The 19251-nt window shown below is 37.0% G+C and overlaps 1 protein-coding gene across 2 annotated transcripts in view; it reads left to right on the forward strand.

The window, feature by feature from the left end:
- LOC110448769 (neurocalcin homolog) overlaps nucleotides 1–19251 on the forward strand; it is a 61272-nt gene that overhangs the window by 16823 nt on the left and 25198 nt on the right. Inside the window, exon 1 of one of the 2 annotated variants that reach the window (XM_021495205.1) lies at nucleotides 2610–2658. The exons of the other annotated variant lie outside the window; for it this stretch is intronic. The gene's annotated coding sequence lies outside the window, so the exon portion shown is untranslated. Of the gene's footprint in view, nucleotides 1–2609; nucleotides 2659–19251 lie in introns of those variants that run through there. 2 annotated transcript variants of the gene reach the window in all.

A 19251-nucleotide genomic window follows, 5' to 3' on the forward strand; every position in this document is an offset into this window, starting at 1 on the left:
GAAATACAGCCGTGAGAAAACAAGTAGGTAATTATATTGCTTGTGATCTTATAGCAAAAAGATAAAATGTCATTTCCTGTTGATATGAAACATTTAATATCTGGAATATTGAAATATTATATTCTTTCCTTTGTTGACTTGGTCAATGAAAGTTACCTATTTTGACAGGTACCCGGTTACACATTTTCAGACCTGGGTTCCCATAAAAAGGGAATCGTGTTTGGGTACTTAGGGACAGCAATAGTTTAAGCTGTTTTGTCAGACCACTAAGATGAGTTCTGGGGACACATGAACACCTTTCTTGAGCTTTGGTCTTACAACAGACCAGGTTTTACACTAGTTAATTAGCATCTGAACTTTCGATCATTTGCCAACTGCAGGCTCCCACGGTTTTTGGTATCTGAAGCAGTCTGTCATCAGCATATATGATGAACGTCGGTCTGTAGCAAGGCATCCTGTGAATTCTTTTCCAGCGTGAGATGAAATGATTTTACAGTAAACTGAATTGAGGTTCTACAATTGTCAATTGCATCACTTCATGCGGTCATCCCTTTTGATCGTCATCCTCATTAAATCTTTGAATGTCCTGTTACATGCTCAATGACAATACTGCTACAGGAGAGATTGAAGATAAGTAACAAAAAATAATTTAAAATGTTTGGGAGTGAATGTACTTGTGAAGGTATCGGTAAAGACTGTATCCTGTATGAGCTCTAGAAATGCTTGTGTATTGATCAAAATAGTTACTTATTATTGGTCTTTAAGAGTTGAAAGTTCAAAGTTCTAGATGGTTCCGAATAGTAGACCTGTACATTGCAATGACAGGTTATTAGCCCCCCACCAGCACTAACTGCAGGGGACCATACAGCAAGTTTACACTCCATCTGTTGGTGATTAGTCAGTCCGCCCTCGCCCTCGTGTCATTTTGTTCTAGGCATGTACCATATATTTCGTCATCTACAGTTGCCAAATCTTATTTGTGAGTTCCCTCTTGGGGATGGTAGAGTGTTGAGTACTGTAATCAGGTCGGTGCCGTACAGAGTTATGACTCCTTGTTTGTTTATCGTAAGATTGGGGGCTATCATGCAGCCTTGCTTCAGTAGGTATATGGTTGCCCTGTGCTACCTGTGATATTACTGTTATGGTAAATGGTTTCGAGGTTGACCAAGTGATGAGACTTCGTTGAGAAAAATGCCGTGAGATAGCTACCCACACAAAACTGCTGTTTGATAAGATATTTGCTACTACTTTGAACAGTTTTATTGCAGGCTCTATATGACCAAGTGTAGACAGCGAGGAATACAAATCAAATGATTTAATGTTTTGCACTATGCAGGTTGGCTTATAGATGTACATATAATCGGCAGTAAAGTCGAGGATCAACTGTTCAGAAGCATAAGGATGTGTCTCACCATCCCTATAAGATGCTACTCTTCTGTCACCAGCTAACCCCAGGGAGCGAGCGCTTCACTCCACTGTTGTACGATTCTTGGCACTTCAACATCATGCCCTTTTTATAGAGAAAACTATTGGCTCAGACACGCTTCCTTTTACAGGAATTTTTTGGCTACCCAAATATTCATAAACGCATTGTTCTGTTCAGATTTTAAAATGAATTGATTTACATTTCCTTATGCATATCCAACACAAGTGAAAGGTCACATATATTTTCACTGTGAACATCAGTATTTAAAAACTAATTATTAATTGTCAGATCATAGAGATGTGACAACTTGCTGAAAAACATCATAAGCTTCAGGGTCGATCAGGGAATTAGTGTTGAGGTTTATATACATATATGTATACATATAACAATGAAACAGCTGTGTTCTACTTATTTTTGAATCAATACATATATTACAAAAGTTAAATAGCAAGAATTAATCACATTACATGCTCAAGTGTCACCATGAGTAGGTTGAAACGAACATCAAATCAGGTCTCTTATTTCTAATTGTTAAAAATTACTGAAAAAATAGCCATTGTATAATGTACAATTCAACTGGGGTTGTCTGTACAGCTTGAAGCATTGAGAGTATTTATGCTGATAGCTACACTATTGACCCAATGTAACAAGTTTGGAAATAATTGGCTATCTATTATATACATTTTCCTCTTGGGTTGTCTTGTGATGAACATTTTGCATGTCTCTTGGGGTGTCTTGTGATGAACATTTTGCATGTCTCTTGGGGTGTCTTGTGAAGAACATTTTGCATGTCAGGATCAAATTTCTCTGATGTGTTTGCATAACAACAGATAAAATGTGGTGGTTGGACAGACACTGTGGCACAGTTGTCTACACTTTGTTACATTTCCCTACATATTGATAGTTTGATTATTGCATGCATGCAGCTAATGGAAATCAACAAAACCCTCACTTTTAGCATCAAAATTAGATCATGCTGGTCTTTTCTGTTAAAAAAAACCCATGATCGAGTTGATAAAACTAAGCAAAACATGCAACATGAAAGCTTAAAAACCTGCCTCATTGTGTGTGGAGTGTCTGTACAAGAACTATGGACAGGCAGTAATGTCTGTGTCACGATTTCTGTATGAGTGGTACTGTACTGCAGGAGATAAGTGGAGCCTCAAACGTCGTTTTTCTATTGCAAGGAATGGGAAACTGATTATTTACAACAGATGTAACGTTGGATCATCGTAAGTACTACCTGTTTTATTTAACATTTTGTCAGAGTATCATATTTACATTGCTAGAGGATCTATAAATGTCCAACCCTACTTTCCTATATCAGCATAATTGTCTAAAGATACGGAGGTAACAAATGGTAAACATTGTCAACTTCACTTACAGCCTTACAGTGTTGATACAGGACTGGCAAAGAGCTGTCTGTAGGTTACAAAAGTAAAGGAATCTAACTGTTTGGCATAGAAGTAAGACACATAGTGTCCTATTTTATAACTGTAATTAATCAATGGTTTTCACTATACTACTTGAGTTTATCAATCATGGTTTTACTGTAGATAGACTGAAAGTTGCCATGAATGAGAAAGGGAATTTCAGCCAGCCTGAGGACTGTTTGCAGTCTAAAGTGATTTTTTTACTAATTTTTTTAATTGAAAAAAATGTACATGTTGCCATTTTGGTATTGATTTTGAAAACATGTTTTTCAAATTCAAATAAAATCATCAATGTACTTGACTACTTGTTGTTGAGCCACCCACCACTGATAGTGATACACAAGTTAGATGTATGGTTCGATGTGAATACTGACATAGAAACATTTGTATTTTGAAAGTTAATGCCTCAATAAAAGCAATGTGGCATCTTCAAAGGACCAGCAAATGGATTTCACGTGGATTATAGATGAGGCATAACACATTTCCTTTCCTGTTTCTTGTGAATACGCTGTAGTTGTGTATTAAATAAGCCAGTGACCTGACATTTAGAGATCTACTCCATCTTATATTGAAGAAAAACGCTCCCGCTGATGTAGCCTCACCAGACCAATGCTAACCTTTGACAGGAGCCTTTGATTATAATTACTGTTCAATAGCGCGACCAGTAAACCCTGCCGCCCACATCATAGACATGATCATGAAACATTTATAACCTTTGGACTAGTTTTAACCAAAAGATGCCTTTGAGGTATTTATATTTCCTCCTAATGATGAAGTTGGAAGGGATGCGATGTCCTGCCATACATATATTGGAATCCTTTAGTTATTGCTCTATTGAATTATTTTCTTCATTAATTTTAGTGAAACTTTGTAGAAGTTCTAGGTTCTAGGAAAATATCTCGAATGCTTTTTTCAAGGTGCCGTGCTTAAGGTCAAGGTCTTTGACTGCAATCAAGTTTGAAACCATTGTCATTGCTGTAACGACTTCATTTCCAATTACAGTATTTGTGGTATTACATATAGTTACCCTTCTTGAAGTTTTATCTAATTAAGTCAGTTTACTAGAAGTGACAACATTTCCCTTAAAAAAACACACCTTACTGACTTTGACCTTGAATTCAGCTCAAATGGGTAGAAACTAAATGTCAAGACTGATGGAGGCCAAACCATATTATGACCAGTCAGTGATGGCAATATTTCCGTTGAGGTCACACTTCAGGGTACTTGACGGCTCTTTAGGTATTTCTATTGGTCTTTATGCCACTGGTTATCTTCAAATTGCTTTCTGTGTATAATAGTCAATGGGCCATACTTACAAAACTACCTCATGGTTGTTTTGAAAGAAAGTTGCTGTTCAAATGTATGATTAGTCCTTGTCTGCCTCTATGTCTGGGAAAGGAGTATGTTATGTTGTTTCAAAAATTCTGACTACGTGTCTGCACTTTTGAAATCCTTTAGTGTTCATTTATATTTGGGACTACTTTGTCTCAAACTGTGAAGAAAAAAATCATTGTTATAAATAAAATTTGATCTGGGACATTCATGGTGAAGCAATGACAGAAAGTGGACCAAGGGCAAAGCAATTCAACAAACTGTGGTTAAAAACTTTGATTTTTATTCTGATGAAATACTTATGAAACGATATACTATTTAACTGTAGGGGAAAGCATGATCCTGATAAGAGGCCAATATGCTTTGGTATTTTTCCTGTGTTTCTGCTAATATCCCTCAATCACTGTAGCCAGTGACATGTGCCATAGGAACTTGAACGTTGCATACAGTAGCTTAGCACAGTACATTACAACCTATTAACTGCTTCATGCCTGAATCAGCAGGTTACAGCAGACAGAGCATGGAAAACAATCAAGTTATTATATATGGATAACTATAATGTACTCGGAATTGTACTCGGAATTGCTTGTAAAGGTTAGAGTGGAAAAAATTCTTTTGATAGTTAATAAGTTAATAAAGACCATTCAGGATTCATACAATGGATTTCAATGTTTCTTATCTTTTATAGATATTGTTCTTTGTTCTTGAATCTTATTGACCTTTTAGCATTCCACAAGATTGATACTGTTATACACACAAACAAAGTTAGTTGCTAATCTATCATGACAATGTTACTGCATGAGACAATTATTTAACTGCGCTATTCAATGTTTTTTTCTCTCCATTTTTATGTCTGTTTTAATTGATTTCTCACTTTTAAGATGACACGTGCTGTGATTGCCTTTCCTCCAGCATCATCCATTATCCATAGAAAAACATATTTTCAACTTTCCCTCACAACCGTCTTTCAGGTTATGATGAAACATGATGGTTGTTATTCATCATCAGCCTTGTATCTTATCACTTCAATCTTGATGAAATAGTTTGAACTGGTGATCTAACAAAGAGAATGACATTGGGTTGTAGTCCTTCAGAAAAAATGACTATTCCCAAAACCAAGGCCTGTGTGGCCATCTTGTTTCTACCGATAAAATCCTGCAGTTGAAATATCTTTATAATTTTACACCAAGACTGTTGGAAATGTATTACCCGAACATTGCCTTCGAGCTATGAAGACAGACTATCTGGAATGTGACTGGATCTCTCGTCCTTGTGAGCTGCTCTTATTTAGATGCTTGATCTGGTCCATTCCCAAAGGGAAACTACACTGAACGTCTGAGAGTACCCACCAGGTCAGCCTGGTTTGACAGCCCACAGATTCAATGATATGTCCACTAGGTCCATCCTTGGATGCCCAATCCCCAGGAGACAAATTGAACACCTATCATCTGAAGGCTACAGAATGATAACAGGTCTATATTCAAGGTCATGTGATCCAAGACATATCCAATAAGGCTGGAGAGGATCCCAAGCTGGCAATGTCTATAACTGGTTTGATTGTTTTCTGAATCAAAGTGTTAAAAACTGGTACATTGTCATTACCTGGGAAAATGCTTTTATTGGCTCATCAAGAAACCTGAGATAGCAATCAAGGTCTTGGGTTATTGGACATATGTTCTTTGTGTCTATTTCAGATTGAAGCAGACTCATGGTACAGGCTTCAAGCTTGGGCCTCTCGTTTTTCACCAACAGGCTTATACAACTGTTTTATTATTTGATATGTTCATTGTAGGTAGGACTTTATAGATATAATTGTTCTGATCACAGAATGTGTTTGTTGTACACAGCTAATGAGATGTAGCATTTTGAGTTGGGATAATTTTTGCTTGTTTTGGCATTCCATTATTACTGAAACTGTTGTATTTATTCAGTTTTTTAATAAGAACATAAAGGTATACCTTATATTGAGCAGAAATACAGTAAAAAAGTTACATAAGGATAGCTAGAAACCATGACACCATCTTTGATGAATAGTACTATCATTGTCTGTGCACTGGAACACAGTAACACAGTCTGACAGGACTGGTGTTATTTGATGTAACGGTTGTTTTACAGGTAAATTGGAGAATGTCTTACCAGCATGCCCTGGTGTTTTTTGTAAAGCTTTGTTGAATTATTACCTTAGTCTATCATCTATCATAAGTTAACCCAGGCCTGTACTAATCTAATTGTGTTTGTACTGAGCACCCGTATACTTGCCGTAGTATTCCAAGAGTGGGAAGCTGGTATGTATCTATAGATTGTTTAGAGGGTTTATAGACTAGCAGGAATATCATAGAAGTACAACTGATGAAACAGGACTTTATGAGACATGGTGTCAGACCTTTGTCAGCTGGTGCTAGGTAGTATTGGATGGTCTTAGCCACTCTTGAGATCACAGGCAAGGCCTAATGAGTGGACAGGTTGTAAAAATGGCTAAGCACCTTCTCCATCAGAGTCCACTTACAGTCTGCTTGGTTTTTATTGACTGCTATCTGTGCCCCATACAATGGAAGTATGGTGTACATTAAACCTGTGTAGGATATGTCTGAGGGGTCCACCTTGTCACTGTTATATCATCCCATTTATTACTGTTTATTGGTGTAGTGCATGTCTACAGTCTGGTTTTTTATCCAGCATGCCAGGTAGACATCATTGTCTGGGCAAGTCTCTTTCACTCAGTGTCATGCTATGATGAACAAAGTGTTTAAGAGACATTAATTCATAGTTGATTTCCAGAAGATTTAATAAGTTTGAGAATTCAAAGGGGTCAAGGGGAAGAGGGAAAGGTATGCAGTATATATTGACTAGCATCTAGACAAGACCACAGTATAACTACAAGAGGAATGATTGGGGTCACATTGGTTATTGGGAAAAAATCAAAATTGATGCATCTTTCCTTTTGGCTGAGAAATCATTGATCTTTCTAATTTCCATCATACTTGAAGGCATCACATACTAAAGAACAGATTAGTCTGTTAATTATGCTGTGAACTATCAACCAACTGTCTGGTTACTGTAACAAGGACACATCACATAAATAATTTTTTCTGTATTATATTTTCTGTCGGCAGGGTTTCGTAGAGTCTGAAGGGTTACAGGAAACAGACATACTTTTTACTCTGACCCTGTACACAACAGATGCATCACCACAAGGAACAGCTATTCTTCAGTGTTCTCAGGATCACCAACATTTTAATGTGTCTGGCGAGTTTCATGATGCTCATATTTAACACAATATGTAGGTTTATTACATTTTTGTGAACTACCAACCACTGTTGTTTGGTTACCAGTTTATTGCCTACCATTTTACGGTGACATTTACCTTTCAGCAGAGCGGAAAATGAAAAGATCAGCCAGATAATCAAATGGTGATAGTATAAAATTGATGTCTGTCACTGCTGAACCTCATAGACCGACATCCTGCTATACAACACTTACATTCTATTTCTGTATCCTTGTGTCATCAACATTGTCTGTCAAATATAGGTAGAAAAGTGTCTGTTCTTTAGGACAATGATCTCTGATGAGGGCGACATGTCTGAATTCCTCCTCCTCAGCTTTGTAGCATGGATGGTTAAGACTTGTCAAAACTAACCATTGATTTGTTTAAAGAGTTAACGTCATAAATTGTTTCTGTCATTTGTCAAAATAAGCACTAAAAACTTTATACTGTTGGGGTCATCTTTAAAAGTATGTTATCCTACCTTCTCCTTTACCTAAATCTTCACTTACTAAATCAGAAACTTTACTTAATACTTACGGACAGTGATCCATAATTATTTCTTTCATTAAAACATTGTGGAATAGTTTTGCTATACGTCAAAGTATAAGGGATCTCAAGTCTATTTCTTTTGAGCCTCTGAGAGGCAATACTTGAACATATATATGAGAACTATCCTGGCTTGGATGGCATCTTGCTCTTCAGTTGACTTGGATGCTTCCTATAAGTAGCTGGAGTTTAACTTTGAAAGGTCTTCAGTGTTTCTATAGCAAGGAAAAAATGCTTGTCTTGAACAACGCAGTGTGTGAATTAAACAGCTGAAGTGAAGTGTCAGCGAGTTTCATTACTCTGTCCTATAATTCAGTTAGTTTGATCGATAAGTACTACAGTTTACTCATTCGATTAATTTTCTAGTATGTACACCTCAAAATGTACTGCTTTTTGAGTTGTTCGTAACTTGATGACATCAAGTAATTTGACAGTGTTTGCTGGCTTCCGACTGTTAATTGGTATACAACTGCCCTGCCCTCCCACACAGATGATTTGGTGATCATAGATGTATTGATTTGGTGGTACTGCGAGTCAAGTGAGGTCACTGTATAAGAACAGGCACAGTAATTACTTAGTAATGAGGACAATGGAAATATCAAAATCAGGATTTGGGGTCCAGCTTTAGGTATTACAACAATTGATTATGTGTTTTGGACAGATCGAGATAATGATCTGTATAAAACAGTGTATCTTGTATCTGAAGTGCTTTGTCCCTGTATTGTATAGAAAGCGTGCACCCACTTGTCTGTTTGTTAAGCCTGAGGCAGCTCGGTATAATAGCCAGTCAACAGTTTAACCAAGGAAATGGCGCTTGATATATTATTTGCATTATATCTGTAATTAAGGGTTGATGGATTATTACCAGTATGATTTGGTCATTGTATTGTAATAATGACACAAAATAATGATATATCAGCTCGGCTTATATTGCCCAGCACTACTAAGCCAATCCGTACAACTTCTGTGCTTCCTGCGGTGCTTTTGCTCTTCGGGATCAGGAAATAATATGGCAGTCATGCATCAAAATTAGGAGACAAAAGATTGACTCTCATGCAGAATGTATTTGCAAATTAAAGTTTTAGTGGAATAGAGATTGGTTTGATATTCTGTAAATTAAGAGTTATTTCACATTTCAATAGTGATCAATGGTACTTGATTGGTGTTGCAGACCATGGAATTATCCTTGTATGGTTTCTTTCTAAAAATTTAAGCCTCAATGGAGACACCCTGACTTCATTAACCATATCAATATCTCCCTGGCTCCGGACCAGGGTTGGTGAGTTTTAAGTCTCCATTATAAGAGAGGTGGGGATATTGTCACTGCTAAGAAACAGTGGAGACGATGGCGACTTGAGAGTATGGATTGGGATGGTTTGTTGTCTCTGTGAATTGGCTGAGAGTGGGGCAAAGGGCAGCTATATGTCTCTGTGTAATCGCTGAGGGTGGGGCAAAGGGCAGCTGTATACCGTAAAAACTCATGTAATTTGCGCACCTGTGTAATTTGTGCAGGTACTTTTTGAGGCTGAAAATCGGGAAAAAAGCTTCTTCTCAAATATTTTACGCACCCAAAAAATCTAAAAAAAACACCAATGTTCATGCTCCAAAAATTGATTGATGTAAAATGATATTAAAAACCAAGAAGAAACTACGTAAAATGTGTATTTTGTTGTTCGTTTGAATTACCTGATCACACATGACAGACACGTGTGCGCATATCGGCATACATCAATTCATTTTAGCAATATTTTACATAAAGCATTTACTTGCTTACAAAAACATATTGATTAATAAGTAATTCGATGTTTAGTAACCGCTGGTGCATATCTCCTGGTGAAAGACATAATAAGATACCTTTTATTGATCATAATTATGATCAGTGAGAAGGGCTCATCATGGCGGCTTGGGGATCGTCACTTCAAACCAGGTCATGTCACAGTTCAGTTTGGCGACGGAATTAGATTACCTAAGTCCGTGGTTTGGCGATATTTTTTGGCCACACAATTTTTACCTACTGTAAAATTATTAAAATCGGTCATCTGTGGTCATGGCTGCTGGTTTTGCGACATTTACAGGTCAGTTAACCGGAGGGCATGATTTCACCGATATCGTCTTGTCCCGGAAGCATAAATTATTGACACTTCTCAACACTACAGTCAATAAAAATTACAAAGCAGTAACTAGCTAACATTATATCTGTGATTACCCGTTAACATTAGCTCTACTAATTGAAATCATTTGCAGTCGCGATCGACGGACCGTGTTGGTTGTTTTGTTTCACTCACCAACACGTGGCGTGAATTACGAAACCTTACTGCATTGACTGATAAGGGATTATAAAAAATATGTTTATACTAGAAGCTTGGACAATCAATACATCCTCTTCAAATCCACTCCAAGGAAAAAAATAGTTAAAGCTAACTATTTTTACGATGCTTCATTTAATAAATATTGAAAAAAAATCATGAGGTTATTATCAATCACGTGTTTACGTAATGTTAGATGCGAGATCAACATGAAAGTGAGCCAGAAAAAAACCCACATGCTATACGCATAGGCGATTTGAAAAAAACCCTAACAGAACTTACATGGAACGGAGCTTAAATTGAACAACTACATTTTCGTAATAGTATGGGGAAACGCAAGGAGATGTTGAAACGTATCGTAAGTTGATCGGCGATTCTCTGGCATAGGAATTTGGCTAACTCTCTTTGTTAAAGGTTACCTATTTAATAATACTTTTCACATAAACTCAGATAATAGCACATGTATCAACTGTATCTTTTATTAATGTTTGACATAAATAATTTTGTTGACCGTCATTTGGGTATTCAATTTCTGGAAAAAAAGTGCGCAAATTACATGGTTTTTACGGTAGTTGTATCTGTGTAATCGCTGAGGGTGGGGCAAAGGGCAGCTATAGTTGATTCTGTGTAATGGCTGAGGGTGGGGCAGAGGGCAGCTATAGTTGTCTCTGTGTAATGGCCAAGGTGGGGCAAAGGGTAGTTATAGTTGTCTCTGTGTAACGGCATAGGGTGGGGCAGAGGGCAGCTATAGCTGTCTCTGTGTAATGGCCGAGGGTGGGGCAAAGGGAAGCTATAGTTGTCTCTGGGTAATGGCATAGGGTGGGGGAAAGGGCAGCTATAGTTGTCTCTGTGTAATGGCATAGGGTGGGGCAGAGGGCAGCTATAGTTGTCTCTGTGTAATGGCCGAGGGTGGGGCAAAGGGCAGCTTTAGTTGTCTCTGTGTAATGGCATAGGGTGGGGCAAAGGGCAGCTATAGTTGTCTCTGTGTAATGTCTAAAGGTGGGGCAAAGAGCAGCTATAGTTGTATCTGTGTTAGCTGAGGGTGGGGAAGGAGGTGTCTAGTTGTATCTGTGTTAGCTGAGAGTGGGGACTGGGTGTCTAGTTGTATCTGTGTTAGCTGAGTGTGGGGAAGGAGGTGTCTAGTTGTATCTGTGTTAGCTGAGGGTGGAGACGGGGTGTCTAGTTGTATCTGTGTTAGCTGCGTGTGGGGAAGGAGGTGTCGAGTTGTATCTGTGTTAGCTGAGAGTGGGGACGGGTTGTCTAGTTGTCTTTATGTTAGCTGAGGGCAGGGAATGAGTTGTTTAGTTGTTTCTATATTAGCTGAGGGTGAGGAAGGGGCTGTTAATTTGTCTCAGTGTTATTTGAGGGTGGGGAATGAGGTGTCTAGTTGTCGCTATGTTAGCTGAGGGCGGGGAATAATTTGTTTAGTTGTACTGTGTTAGCTGAGGGTGGGGAAGGAGGTGTCTAGTTGTATCTGTGTTAGCTGAGGGTGGGGAAGGAGATGTCTAGTTGTATCTGTGTTAGCTGAGAGTGGGGAAGGAGGTGTCTAATTGTATCTGTGTTAGCTGAGGGTGGGGAAGGAGGTGTCTAGTTGTATTTGTGTTAGCTGAGGGTGGGGACAGGGCCTCTAGTTGTCTCTATGTAAGAAAGGTAGCAAATTTTAACTTGCTCATAGCTACAGGAACAAACTTGAAGAGTTTGTCCTGGAACCATTTGCTTTATAAAAATTAAATGAAACACCAGTAATAGCCCATAGTCCAAATTAAGTTTATTCAAAGAGAGCTACAATTTTATAAGGTAATGTATTCTTCACTCTTTTTAGGCCATGAAAATTAAACATCACCTTGAAATATGTGACATGAAACAAATGACTAGTAATAACAACACTTGCGTGTTACTACCACAAATGTATATAAATGTGGTGATTTTTAGAACTTATTTGATTGCATAGTTTTTACATTTACTTTAGGGTGCAACGGAATTTGTCTTGATGCATCTTTGAGTTGCATTCAGTGTTAATAGTTAATGTATGATGTGATACAATCCAGTGACTGGGTCCGGGAAGTCTCCTGCAGCCACATAATTGGTCAATTTGAGAAGAAATGTTGCAAGTCCTGTGAGGCAAGGTTGATATTGACAGCTTTCTGTTTCCGATGATGCTGATGCTAGTTCCCGGTGAATTAGATTTGGGAAATAATTACCATGGTTGCCAGGAGTCTATAGATTGGTATGTGTGTCTCCGCTGGCTTGTTTGACATTTGCTGGTCAGGAAAGCACTCACCTTGGAACAGTTATCTCATTGTCTTGATCTCCTATAAACTGGTATAGACTCTTCCAGATCAAAAGGTTACACAATCCATTGTAATATTGGAGGGGGAATGCAGAAAAGATGTGCTTCTCTTAACATTTGATGAGTAACTTTCGGCTTTCTCATGGAAAATTGTTGTCTAATCAACATTTTATTCTCAATTAATGGTCTTGGTAATGTATCACAGACTGTACCCAAGGACATGGGATCTACTACAATCCTGGTCATTATTCATTGACTCGATACTAGATGCTAGAATAAAACCTCTGAATGGGTATATAAGGAATTTTACAGATATCAGTTTTGAAGTCTTTTTTAAACCGACTTCTTGTTTATAAAAAAAATGTTGAGGTGTATATTTTCTTATATTGATTTAGATATGTGAAAATAATAATAAGATTGAATTTATGTCTATTTATAGCAGTTTGTCCTGATTTGGAGATGGATATAACCAATAACTACTCTGTAGAGGATTTATTTTTAACTCGTTCACCCCTGAAATTTCATAATAAACTATTTCAACCTTTGAATTGGAGAAGTTCAAAAGTGTCTTTCGGGGTGTATGAGTTAATTTATTAAAGATCTCACATATAGTTTAAAAACTGCAGCTTCTGTAAAGTCTTTGTCCGTAACTTAGTGTAACAAAATGTCACATTAGAAATCTTTTCAAGAGCCTCCTTTTATATATATAGCAATACTTAGTCTTCTTCACAGGGACGGCTCATGGAATGTATTGATTTAATTTCCGGATACATTGATAAATCTCAGCTTCACTTTGTGTAGATAACAGTGTTTTATGCGTGTGATATGTATATGAGCAATAACATAACTCTTATGGTCATAGATTTCCACTACACTGCCAATCATCTTACACTGTAAAACATGTTTCTTTCAAATGGGGAGTCAGTCGGAGGTTGTAGATCAAAGCCAAGAGAAATCACCAAGTTTTGTTTATACACAATGTTCAGTATTCTGTATAAGTTCTGTAAAAGCGTTTCAACTGTAAGAAATAATTTATTCCATTAGATAGTATAAAATTTTGATTAATTTGGTGAGAAGTTTGGTGTTTATGCTGTATTTTATTGTGTTATTTAAATGTCAGATCGTTCCTCAGATATCTGTGTTTGAGAACAGTTTGTTCCCTTCCTAATTCTATAGTTCCTTCAAATAAATTTCACATTAACAGGTACTTATCAGAGTTTTAGCTATTTACCTGACAGGCGTTGATAGCGCTATTTTTCTGTTCTGATCTCCAGGTTTTTATCAGCTTAGCTGTTAGTCATGTGTTATGTTGTAACCTACACATGTAATCAAAGGAAATGGGGTAGAAATATGTGATATAAGACTAGCTAGGGGACTACAAGCTGTTGAGATTTACTACCCGGGCCCTTCAGTTTGAATGCTTCTCAAATATGTCTAGCTGGAGATATAGATATCATGCACCCATCACTCCCAATTTTAGTGAAGGATGCATCTTATCTCACTTATAAATGGGGCTATATGAATTGAATGAAACTAAGAAGGAACGATTATATCTTTGATGTATTATCAAACACTGTATTTCCCCTTATTGAATCAGTAGGGATCCATTCTCAAAAGCACATGGATGAACATTTTTTAATATCCAGAATAAATGTAATCCAAAAGTGCTTACTCTCCATGAGATTTTCTGTTTTATTCTGTCATATTTAGTTCTCGATAGCACATAAAAACTTAAAAAATGTATAAATTTTCAAATAAAACGTTGCTGTATATTTAACTTTTAAAGGATGTTTCCTTCTGAGTAAAGATACTGATTCATTTAAGATAAGAGTAAAACTGGTTATTTAATTTCGAATTCTATTTAGATATTCCTTTACCTTCCTACACATAAATGTATATATAGTTTATCACTTCCAGAAATCAATACATTAAAACCACACATGAAGTTAAATCTATAGACTTTGAAAGCAGTTGCGTAGCATAAAGCTCCATTTAAATAAAATGTTAGCCAAATATTTAGATAATTTGCTAATTATGTTTATTTGTATGAGAATTTGCCCCCCGCAAATAAACAGGTTTAACCTTGCTACACTAAATGACCGATAGTTTCATTATAATGATGTATCAGGTTAGTGGGAGAAAGTAATGGTGTACTGTTTGTGTACTGATGTTTGCCAGTCGCCCACAGTATATTGCCCGCGGACCGTATTGGTTCTGTCAATGGCCTGGTGATTAGTTGGACATAAAAAAGTTATTGAGACGGTGAACAGTTAAGTAGAGCAGTCAATATTTATGAAAAAATATTGTTTTTTGCCACCTTGCTTCAGTTTGAATTTTCATTCCCCATTGTAAAAATGAAAGAGTTGGAAGTGAAATCATGATCTTTTGAGAGGTAAATTGAAACAAACCATATAATTATGTGTGTGCAAATCATATTAATGAGCTTTTTAAAAGACAGTCTGAGTGAAACACTACTGGTAACATGTGACTAGATTTAGGATATATGTATGGTCTGAATGGAAAGCACGTTACTGTAATGTTAAGTATCAACATTACAGATTGGTGCTTAGTTATAGTAACATGATATAAGATATTTTGGGAGAATGGGATTGGAGATTATTTGTAGACTACTTAAAATTTCAATTAGTTCATTTTATGTTTTTCCCCTCAAATTGGGTGTGGCCATGGGTGATTATTAGAGTAATTGTTGTGGGCGTTTGTTAGAACCAATACGGTATTGACAGTAAAGTAGCCACAGAGAGCAATCCACTCATTGATGTCAAGGACTGCGAAAATGATATGTTTATAAACAACATATGTGTATGGTTATAAGGAATCATGTTAATTTTGGATGTCGCTAACAAGTATTTAGGGTTACTCGGTACAGCATTACTTGGCCGCCAAATAATGTATTATTTGCAATATATATCTGTTTCTTAAAGTTACCATGCTGCATTCTGTCGAAAAAAACTGGTTAAAATTGTCGTGATAAAATTCCATAAATAAATATAAATATATTGAGTTGAAAAGATTTAGAATTTCAATGACTTATATTTATATCAAGTTTTAGTGTTTTCCCAACTGCTACTTATCTCACCAAAATTAGGGTTGAGGCCTTGTTTACTTCACAATTATGCATACGCAAATTCGGGAGATGTAACCAGAACAGAATCCAACGAATAGCGACTACAAATGTTTGACTGGGTTAGAGGTAATGTTTACACAATTAAAGTGCTGAGTGTTACTTTTACGTATACCGATTCAGCTCTCACATGTCAAGTAAAAACCTTGCGACTCTTAGTGGTGGACAAACCCTGTTACTTCCCTAAACACATTTCATTGATCTATTAAGGCCTCAACAATGTCCACTTAATGGTGGACAAACCCTGTTACTTCCCTAAACACAGTCCATTGATCTAAGGCCTCAACAATGTCCACTTAATGGTGGACAAACCCTGTTACTTCCCTAAGCACAGTCCATTGATCTAAGGCCTCAACAATGTCCACTTATTGGTGGACAAACCCTGTTACTTCCTTAAACACATTCCATTGATCTAAGGCTTCAACAATGTCCACTTAGTGGTGGACAAACCCTGTTTCTTCCCTAAACACATTCCATTGGTCTAAGGCTTCATCAATGCCCACTCAGTGGTGGACAAACCCTTTCACTTCCCTAAACACATTCCATTGATCTAATGCCTCAACAATGTCCACTTAGTGGTGGACAAACCCTTTCACTTCCCTAAACACATTCCATTGATCTAAGGCCTCATCAATGTCCACTTAGTGGTGGACAAACCCTGTTACTTCCCTAAACACAGGCTATTGATCTAAGGCCTCAACAATGTCCACTTAATGGGCGACAAACCCTGTTACTTCCCTAAACACAGTCCATTGATCTAAGGCCTCAACAATGTCCACTTAATTGTGGACAAACCCTGTTACTTCCCTAAACACATTCCATTGATCTAAGGCCTCGACAATGTCCATTTAGTGGTGGACAAACCCTTTTACTTCCCTAAACACAGTCCATTGATCTAAGGCCTCATTAATGTCCACTTAATGGGGGACAAACCCTTTTACTTCCCTAAACACATTCCATTGATCTAAGGCCTCGACAATGTCCATTTAGTGGTGGACAAACCCTTTTACTTCCCTAAACACAGTCCATTGATCTAAGGCCTCATTAATGTCCACTTAATGGTGGACAAACCCTTTTACTTCCCTAAACACATTCCATTGATCTAAGGCCTCATCAATGTCCACTTAATGGTGGACAAACCCTGTTACTTCCCTAAACACATTCCATTGATCTAAGGCCTCGACAATGTCCACTTAGTGGTGGACAAACCCTTTTACTTCCCTAAACACAGTCCATTGATCTAAGGCCTCATTAATGTCCACTTAATGGTGGACAAACCCTTTTACTTCCCTAAACACATTCCATTGGTCTAAGGCTTCATCAATGTCCACTTAATGGTGGACGAACCCTTTTACTTCCCTAAACACATTCCATTGATCTAAGGCCTCAACAATGTCCACTTTTGCTTTGTTGCGTTGTTGATCGGCTTCAAGGTTTTACCTTTTTCTCGTCGATTCTGTCGAGACTGCCTACTTGGTCGACCACGTTGTAATTAGCACGGACATTGCCATTACATCACATGTGTCCGCGCATGATAACATTATGTTGAATATCAAATTAGTTTACGGCACATAAGAAAATAAAATTAAAATACCTTTTCATTTTATATTTTGACACGTTAATAATTTTTGCTATGTAAGAAAAATAAGAAATGCCAGATTTATCCTGTTAGTACGAAAAAAGAGTGAAAGTTAGCTAGCGGTACAGTATTTTTAATGTACAAATAGTATTTGTATGTATACTGTTGTATGATAATACCATTACCTGATCATGAGTAAGCATCTACATGATGTACATAAGTACAGTCACCAAATCCCACTAATTAATGCCCCTTGGAATTGCATGCTAGCCCTTCAACTTAAGAAACAGGAAACCCTGAAACAAATTCTTGACACATTATAACGGAGTTCTTTTCTATGAACCATATGTATTTGACACAATTTAATTCTTTTAAGACATGAATCATCAACTGATCATGAAAACATCAACATTTTTCAAACGATCATGGATGCAGATATCGAACGGATTTCTCTTTTGATTAGTTTGTGCAAAAAGCAAGTCTCTTCTAGCGAAAATACTGTTTAACCAAGTCATTCTCCTCTGGCTTGCTATTTGTGGAATATCTTAAGTATCAAATATGCATGTAAAGTTTCTTTGTACTTGTTGCCACCAGGGACAGTGTAGAAGAGTGTTGGTGCAGTAACTGCTGATTGTATGCCAAGTTATTGAGTGAGCCTTGGCTTAGTCAACTCTGTATGTAATCTGTGTACAGACATTCTCACAGTGGGGCATGTAGTTCTACCACATGGTAAAACACCACTGTAACAAGCATATTGTATGGACATGATTACCTAGTAACCTTGACACAGAAACATGCATCAGTGGGATAAATTCCTCTTTGCTATACATTTGCATTTATTCAAACAGTGAGGGATATATCTGTAATGTTTTGTTTTTTTTCACTTTTTAGCTATTTTTTCTCTCCGGATAACTAAATGTGATTTTTAGCTCATCTGGTCTGAGGCCCACAAATAATAGTTAATTTGAGTGGTTAAGTCTTTAAGTCTGCTGAACAGTTGATAATATTTAAGCCAAGTTCGTTACGAAGCAATATTAGATATGAAGAAAGGGTGTTGTCGCCTGAAGTGCTGAGAAAAAGAGCCCAAATAGAGATATGTACAATATTACTGATAATAAAATAGTTTGCCGTGATTGCTGGAATATATATGTAGGAGAGCAATGCAGGCCCTCTGGGCCTCTTGTTCTTTAAGATAACCTTGTATCACTAAACTAGTGCAAAGATATGCATGTTCCCAGAAGATAGCTGATAATATATTGGTAAACAAGTTCTGTATGATTTCTCTGCATGAGATTTTCATCTTGGTTTAGAAAACTTTTTATGTTTATATCCTTGAGGTTGCAGTGGGTTGTTTTTTTCTCCTTGACAAATTTTATTTGGTCTTCCAATGTTTATAAGTGAATTGGTCTTCTCCCTGGAGGCAACATTTTGATAAATCTTTATTGGGTTTGATAGGTTATTGGACAAATGTCGGAACTTTCTCTCTTTATATCATAATCAAATTATCTACAAAAGATTCATGAAGCTGGAGGCTGTAGAATTCAGCCTGTACCCGCTGTCATGGGAAGATACTAGTGATACCGACATAAAAAAATATTTTACCCTTTTACCTCTTTATGGGAAACAGCAAAATTTTATGCTGATAATTTTTCCTGATGTCATTTTCATTTCCTGGTAGAAAATTATTAATACAATACTGCATCACTGATATTATGATTGTAAAATGTTGGATGATATTGGGTCATACAGTGTATGGTTAGTTTTCATCCTTTTGGTATGTGGCAAGCATACTGTTACATGTAATTTTGTTACAATGGAGTTTTTGGGGCCAGAACATTATGCCTGAAGGGTCAGAGTGGTACTAGATGATTTCTATCAATCTTACGTTTGATACTGAATTATATAATTTCCATTCTATGGCAATGCTAGTAT

This window comes from Mizuhopecten yessoensis, unplaced genomic scaffold (assembly GCF_002113885.1).
Source record: "Mizuhopecten yessoensis strain PY_sf001 unplaced genomic scaffold, ASM211388v2 scaffold431, whole genome shotgun sequence".
Taxonomy (NCBI): Eukaryota; Metazoa; Mollusca; class Bivalvia; order Pectinida; family Pectinidae; genus Mizuhopecten; species Mizuhopecten yessoensis.